This window comes from Micrasema longulum, unplaced genomic scaffold, assembly GCF_059751315.1.
Source record: "Micrasema longulum isolate JH-2025_06_02 unplaced genomic scaffold, ASM5975131v1 h1tg001335l, whole genome shotgun sequence".
NCBI lineage: Eukaryota > Metazoa > Arthropoda > Insecta > Trichoptera > Brachycentridae > Micrasema > Micrasema longulum.
In genome coordinates, this window is record NW_028278521.1 from 478,695 (window position 1) to 487,690 (window position 8,996).

Here is an 8,996-nt window from a genome sequence, read left to right on the forward strand (position 1 = left end):
TTTGTACATATGATATTATTAACAAAAAAAAATACTATACAACACAGTTAAGCTTCTTTTGCTACTATGCATGAGATCCCGGGTAAGATTCCAAATATGTACATTTAATTCATTAATTCCCCCTTCCACATTCAGTGTGCAACGTAGTTTGATCATCTGTTACGTGAAGGTAAGGTGATCAGTCCTACGGTGCAAATGCCAGTCCAGGAACAATGGAATATTGCAGTTTAAAAAACCTTTAAAATCAATATTTCACGTCCACCTTGCCAGGAACCAAACCTAAGAACTCAAAAATGGTAGGTTAACGTGTCAACCACTCTAGAATAAGGCAGACTTATCTCCATTCGATTCCCTTATTCAAAATACAAATATTTCTAATATTAGGCCCATTCATTATTTTCTACTCAACTCAAAATACATTTTCCATTTTTATCTATTGTACAAATTGAGAGTGATTAAGATTTCAATTTGTTTTCTGCTTTGTAAGCAAATTGCGTGTTTGACAACAATAAAACTTATCAGCATATTATTTTTATCGCCTTTGACTTTCTACGGAAAATTTTACGTTCAAAACGTCAACCCTTTTACGAGATCCATAGTGGATTACTTACATAAAATTATATATTTATATATAACGTATCAAATAGGTATATGAATCTTGTTGCAAACTAACAACTATTTGTGCCTATTTCTTCTTCTTACTTAAACCTGAACTTAATTCTTTACTAGATTTTTACTCTGATTTTAGTAATGAACATGATTTATTTTAGCTTAATTATACTTTTGATTAAAAAAACGTGCAAAAAATATGTAATATGTGGTTCAAAAAACAAATGAACTAGATTATACGATATATCAATAAAATGTCCCTTAATGTTTAAGTCAGAAAAAAAGTAAGGAAATAATACGATTTTGTCATTTTAAAACGGTGTTCTTTCAAAACTGAGCCATTAAAATATAAACTAAATAAACATTAGATAAAAAAAAGTCAGTATATTTCTGATTAATTTTTTTTTTTTTATGTAACTAAAATATAGTTTCATTCGACCAGCAGCTTACTAAAATATATTGTTTATGTTTAAAACATTAACTTTGTGGTCAAACATTTGATTCTTAGGACTAAAATATTGTTTCATTCGGCCGGCAAATTACGCCACTTTTAATTTAGACGTTACTTTGGTACATTGATAAGGACAGTGATTTAAATAAAAATGAGTTCAAATATTTTGATTTTATTTAATTGAACAGGAAAGTTATTAACGAAAAACAATATGTTTTTAAAGAAAAAAAAGCATTTTCTTTAAAAGCATAAAAAAAAGAAGAAGAAGAATATTTTGGTTGCATGTATTAACTTTCTGCAGAACATTTTAAGAAAATTTTTAATTCATTCGAATAACCGAAATACATTTTAATTTAATCTTGTTATTTACATTATAAATGTTTAAACTCTTTTTTTTTGGCGAGTTACAGTGATAGCATTTACTAGATGTATAAAAGTTAATCCGTATAGAATTTTTAAAAAACATGTACCTTTTATGAATTTATTAATAAAAAAAATTAAATAAAAAAAAAAAACGGACATTTAAATCGGGTTATGATCCCGTGGCTAGGGTTGCGGACTCACGGATCAGAGGTCCGAGGTTTGAACCCCCCTCTATCCCAACTTGATTTCCATTTTCTAATAGAGTTACTTACAACTTGTTGAAAATGCCCACCAAAATGAAATATTTGGGTGAATTATAAATGCTTTAAAAATTTATTTTTTTTATACTGAAAAAAAAATGTAAATTGAATATATCAAATTTAACATAAGTAAATTTATTTGGGCTTCTAGTACACTCTTTTCTGCTACTTCCAAAGTGTTTATATCGTACATCAATCACCCAGTTAATACAGAATAATAAAGATCCTCACGAACCATGTGCACCATACCCGGTTTCACCGGAACCACCAACATGACACCCGTTTCCGGAAGTAATACTTCCGGTAAACCTTTCAGACTAGCCAACGACGAGGTTCTGTTGCATTGGAAAATTACTTTACCGCAAAAACAAGTCGTGTTTATCTTTCATTAAAATGTAAAAATATGTTAGTTACCTTTTGATAATGATCTTATCCACTGCATCACAAGAATGAATTATCTAGTTTCGGACTTTTATTTTCTTTATATTATTAATATTTTTATTATACTACATTAAATAAACTCATGCAATTCTTGTAAATGATTTTCAGCCTTTTTAAACCGAAAATTGAAAAACATTTTCAGGCAACGCGTTTCCTAGAATGTAGGAGAAATAATTCAGTCAGAATTATCTTACTCGCATTAACAAAGGTTTCAGCTCTTTAGCTTCAAAATTACCAACAGACTGAAGAATGATTTATTTAAATTTTGATTTGAAAATGTTTTCCTACACACGGTAAAAAATAGAGCATTTAATTGTATGTCGAAGTTTCTCGAAAATGAATGAAAAGAATAATAACAATGGACTGCTTTGAATGACGTCACGAGATTTTATGACTCAACTAATGATAAAGAGATGTGATGGATTTTCAGTTCACGGAATTCAATTCACATTACTCACCAATCAGCAGAACTCACCGTAGAGAACTTGTGACGTTTCGGGTGAGTAATTTGAACTTAAAAATTGTAAAGCTTTTAAGAATGAAAGGTCTGATAATACGAAACATAAACTTATTTTATATTTAAATTTGGCTTAGCTTACTATCTTAATAGTCTATTAATATTTTTTTCAAAGTAAAACCACTGAACTGCCTCGTTGAATAAATATACAGGATGTTATTTAAACCCTGTCACATCCGAAACCACGATGATCAGTATGAGCAAGAAGACATATTCTCACATTAAAATATTTTTTTAGAGCGAATAAAATTTACAAAAAGAACATATTTAAAAAATAAATGGTTGCTTACTTATGTAGGGGTAAAAAAGGAGGAAGGGGGAGTCTGATATACCGTCAACCACGCGGCGGCGCCTTCATCGCTTCTCCCCTGCAGAAGTACGCAACCATTTGTTTTTTTTATTTTCTTTTAAAAACAATTGTTCGTTCTGAATATTTTTTTAATATTTCTTCTTGCCCATACTGACTATCGTAGTTTCGGATGTAACAGAGTTTAAAGAACACCCTGCAGATGGCAGAATCCTAAACATATTGAGTAAAATGGCCACTTAAACCAGCCAATGACAGGTCGTAAGCCCTGTAAACAGAATGCCCTTCTCTAAAATGTTCTTCATCTCTGCTGAATTATGTTTCAAGAAAACAGGGTTTGTACCAGTACTGTTGTCATTGAAATATTTCAAAACTTCTGTTTAGATCAGCCAATTACGGTTTTGTTTTACTACGAATGTGTTGCCACATACACACATGCGTTTTACGTTAACCCTTTAGCACTTCGGGTTTTATTAGTATTTTCGCGTAACATGAGTTGCCATACAAAGGGCTCGACAACACAACCCTATAATCTGCACACGCAAACATCGCGTTCCATAACCTAACAACAATTTCATAAAACTCCCAAACCATATATTCTCAATCTTTGCACTTAAGAAAAATAAATAAAAATATTTAGTTTTACATTGAAGCCACTTCTCGAATATCTCTGACCAGTTCATAGTGTGTACCTTCAAAGTCCAAGATGTAACTTCACAAAATAATTTTTCGTATACCGTGGACAGATTTGGTCGGCAATGTAGAGGTCCTGGGCCTAGATTATGATGGGAAGTTAAAGATGTCATACCTTCACTTTGACGGTATAGTTGAAGATAAATTCTCTCTAGCGATTACGAAGACACACTACCGATCCTCCGCCTTCAAGTTTTAGATAGGTACATCGATATAAAACAAGGGGAAGCGTACGTCGCGGTTCACACATTTACGCACCGAAATGACATAGCTTCAGAACAACATCATAGTTAAAGATAAAAGTCTCCCGACCGACTACTAAGATACACTACCGATCCCTCCACCATTAAGTTTTGGTGTAAGTACATCGGTTTATACCGACCGGCCTAGAACCCTTCGATACGTTTATCTCCGCATTAAAAATGACAGAAATTTTGTTCCACTAAGAAATTTTTCCTTTAATTACGATTTACTTAAATTTTTAATCGTTTTGAAGCTGGCACTTTTTTTTTTTAAGCCTATTCAAATTATAAGAGAGAAATAAGTCAGTTTTGAAGTCGAATTAAATTCTGAAATAATAGTCAGTTTCCGAAACGAGTGGCTATATGCAAAAAATATTGTCGCTAGATTATGTCTAATCAACAAATAAGAGTATTTAAGAGTAAGAAAGTAGCCACTGTAAAAAAGTTTTTGAGTAATTATATTTTTTTTGTCTATTTTACTATCTTCCGGAGGGTACGTATCAAGACGTTAAAGGAACTGGCTTTGTAGTTACTCGGTAGATAAATACAGACGATCGTTAAGCATATCGTCTTGGCAAGTGTCAAAATTCTTTTGAAAATCCTATTTAAGAAATATACATGTTTTTTTTAAGGAATAACCCGCCAAGCCTCTATTCAGAAGCTTGTCAGCAGGGATAGAGGAGATATGGAAGGAGGTAATGAAAAATACACTACAATACCCAGACCGATTGAGAAAAAATCTTTCTTGGATTTTTTCCTGCAACTAGCGGGAATCGAACCCGCGACGCCAGTTTCAAGGTTAGCCATCTAACCAACTACGCCACGGCGACTGTCTTGAATTGAAATTTATTGAAGTTTATAATCGCTTTGAAGTGGGCACTTTCTATAACAGAAGCATATTTTAAAATATAAATGAGAATTATTTTTAATGTAACTAAGTAAGGAACGCGGACTAATTTTTGCGGTCATTCATTAGTTCGTTTCGATCATATGATGTCGAAATGACAGGTAGGTAGAACATACCGAGGAAAATACAAATAGTACAGATGTTAAGTATACCGTCTCGATATATATAGATGAAGATAGCGTTCATAATTGAGGCCCTGAGGAGAGCTAACTAAAACAGAATTTATTGTTGAAATGTATAAAGGTCCGTAAGATCTCCTATCTGGCCACATCCTGCGTGGAGACAAATATAAAATCCTCCAACTTATACAAATAGGCCGGATTGAGGAACAACGTGGACCTGGCAGAAGGCAAATGTCTTGGATGCGCAACATAAGAGACTGGACCGGAATGAGATGTGTGGAAGAGTTTTCCCGGGCAGCGCAAGACAGAGAGGCGTTTTTAGAAGTGACTGCCAACGTCGGAGACACCTGATATGACACAAGAAGAAGAAGTTTTTCAGTCCAATCTTAGTTAAGACATTCCAAACATTTTTCATATATTTTTTAAAGTAATTTTTTTTTGTTTTCACTTTATTTGCATTTGATAACTTTTACTTTCGACAGATAATTCGGTTTTAATTATCGAGATCCAATAATTTTTTTTACATTGTACACAATCCTTCAATATTTTTACAATAAACTCAGTTATTTACAATTCAAAAAAATTCTATGATTAATTGAAAAATGAAATTTAATCAAGAAACGAAAACTTCGAAATCAACTTCGTAAAGGGCGAAAATGGACGAATTTTTTTTTCTTAAATATACAAATTATTTTATTTGTTTAGATGCTTTAATAATTTATTTTAGATATCTATTTTTAAGTTTACTTTTATTTAGCATTTTAACCATTTTATTGTTCACTTAAATATTTCAATTTCTTTATGTTTGTGTTGTTTTTTTATATACCAAGTTTATAATATAAATCTTTGATTGTATTATGCAGGAAATTTTTAATTGTTTATAAAACTGATAATTATTGTATCACTTGGCGGCATCCATGGTATAGTGACTAATCCACTCACGTAAGTAACTTACACACGGAAGGTTCTGGGTTCGATTCCCGGTGAGAATACAATACTGAAATGTGATTTTTCTCAAGTCTGGGTGTACTGTAAGGTAATTCACCACCACAATTGGGCCTCCTGACCTGTTGTGGTCAGGAGGCCATTAGAAAGATCACTCGTATCTTGTAGATGAAGGCTGTTTTTTTCTCAAATAAAAATCCCTTTAAACAGTTTTCTCAGAGTTGTCCAAAGATTTACGTAAATGTGTAAAATTCAAAAGAAAAACATTCAAGTATCCGAGTATATTTTTAAAAATATAAACTGATATGATCGAATCTATGTTTATTATTAATATTTGAAGCATTATCATTGTGGTCAAACATTTAACTAAATATTATTAAAGGTGAATAGTGGGTTTTGCATGTTGGTTTAACTGGTATCCTGACGAAGAGACGGGTACGTCTCGAAACCGGTAGAAATAGAAAAGTCGGTAAGTGTTTACATACAAATATTTTATGACATTTAGAATTCATGTTGTTTCCCTGGACTGCAAGATTTAACAACTTAACTTCATATTATAAAATTCCTATAGATAATTTGCAATAGATAATAGATTCACCAATGCAGGACACTATGAATTATCGGGTACAAATAAGGAAACCAAAATACGAGCTGATTTTGAGACATGGAATATTTGTTATATTATAATAATTTTCAATAACAGTTTAAGAACTAACCCAACAGTGACGTCAAAGGTTTTGTTTTATTCCTAGGATTAATTAGTCGGAAAGATAAGAATGTTGCACAAGTATATTATATAACTTAACAATATTACACAAAACACGCATGCAAAATTAACTACCTCATAACTCATGTGAACATTTTAAAAAGATATGTGTTGTACTCTATTCCACCTGTACCAGCGGACAGCAATAGGGAAATATCGCGTTTTTACAATTTTAAAGTAAATAAGGGTCTATGAAATACTGCCGAGAAAAAAAAGTTTTACTCATTTGTAACATAATTTATTTTTTTAAATTTATAATTTTGAAAGAAAGATATCATTCTTTTTTAATCTATTTTGAAAACATCTCGGAACTCCTTTATTAATTATGTTAATTTCACAAGCAATATTGAATTTGATTATTTGATCAATTTTGTCATAATATCTAGAAGTTGAAGCATTTTCTTAACTTTTGTGCGTCTCCCACATCTTAATTTTATCCTCATGGCTTTGTTTAGTAATATTTGGAGTATTTTAAGATCTCCCTTATTACTTAAATATAAAATACTGGAGCAATAATCAATGTGAAGAAAGATAACAATTTTAGATATCAGCGGATAGTTTTTAAGGTCTAGTTTATTCCTTATCCTTTCCAATAGGGATACCGTCTTTGCGATTTTTTCACTCGTATAATCTGCATTTTTTGTAAAAGATAATTTAGAGTCAATCCAAACTCCTAGATATTTTATGCTTTCAACATTTTCCAGAATCTTTCCAGCTAATTTAACAACTGTTAAAAAAGCGTTTCTTACCTATTTTCATACATTTTGTTTTTCCTACATTCATTTTAGCTTATTTGCTTATTTGCTTTAAGCCATTTGGAGACTGTTTTTAATTTTGCATTTATTTTCCTTATTTCATTAATAAGGTTTGTTTTTTAAGAGAAGATTAATGAGCAAGTTTAGTATTTTTTTTTTTTTTTTATACTTTGATTATCGTAGGTAACTGAAATGGCTAAAAATTAGACAGCAAAGAGACTATCACCCCCTTTCACTTCTGTTCACTGTATTTCATAGTCTTAACGCACTACTGAAAAATTTCAATGCTTTTCAGTTCATGGTTTACCTCTTCATTCTAATTCTCAAAGCACCCTCTTAATACCCCTTTCTTCTCTAACTCATAAAGCGTCCATACAGCTTGACTATGGAATCATCTCCCTTCCACCATCAAAGATGTTACTACAATATCTCTGTTTAAATCACGTCTGAAAAAACATTTCCTTTCTCTTCCTTAATTTCTCCTCCTTGACTCTTTTCTCTTTTGTAATGGTATTTTTTTAAGGTAATTTATACACATATACATTTATTTCTATTTTTAAATATCTTTAGCTTTTTTTATCTTTATTTTCTATTGAATATGTTTTGAACTTGAATTATAAAAATAAAACTTTTATTTTATTGGTTGGTTGGAAGAAATTGCCATTTGGCAATAAGCCCGCTAATGTAAAATTAACATCATGTACAAAAAGTTACATAAATAAATAAAAACATTCTGATAAATGAAAAAACAAAGTGAAATCTTTAATTGACGGCCGAGGCGCATGTAGTTACATACGAGTAGTACTGTGGTCCGTTTGGGCACTGAACAGAAACCCGCAGGGCCAGAAGGCAGCACTTTGCGGGCCGCCAATTCTCGATCACTGACCTATACGATACTTAAATGTAGAACTACAGAGTAAAAACATTTTTTTTATATTTGAAGTGGTTTAACTTTTATATAGTTAACATATTACAACAGAGAAGAAGAACATTTAAGAGAAGGTAATAGAGAAGTCTAGGCATCTACAGGGCTTATAACCTGTCATTGGCTAGTTTAAGTGGCCACTTTACACACTGTGTAACATACACCATTCGGCCCATATTTGAACATCTGTATTCCTTCAATTCTTTTATCTGTTGATGTTTGTGAAGTTAAAGAGCTGAAACCTTTATTAATGCGGGTGAGATTCATCGAATTGAATTATTTCACCTAGATACTAGGCAACGCCTGAAAATGTTATTTTTTCCATTTCTATACTTCTTCATGGACCAGGTGGATTTATCAACAATGTTCTCATCTCTTTTGTAATATGTTAATATAAACAGCTCCCCGGGGAGTCGAATCCAGTCCTTGTCTACAAAAATTTGGACAAACTCAAAACATTGTTTTATATAGTTTATTGTAACCCACTTTTTCCTGCTCCCGCCACTCTACTTCTACTCCTTCTGTCAGAACCGAATGTGTAATTATATTTCTGATGGTGCCAGATGGCTCCCCAGCACACCACTCCACTCCACTCCACAACACACGAGAACAATTTATTCATTCATTTATTACTTTCATAACTATACTTAAATAAAGCTTGTGTCACTTCGAAACCCTTTGGTAATGAAATAA

General features: G+C 31.8%; 1 long non-coding RNA gene across 1 annotated transcript in view; it reads left to right on the top strand.

Annotated features, from left to right (window-relative positions):
• Positions 1-8,996, top strand: part of LOC148275843 (uncharacterized) — a 104,756-nt gene that overhangs the window by 47,274 nt on the left and 48,486 nt on the right. The gene's annotated exons all lie outside the window — the stretch shown is intronic.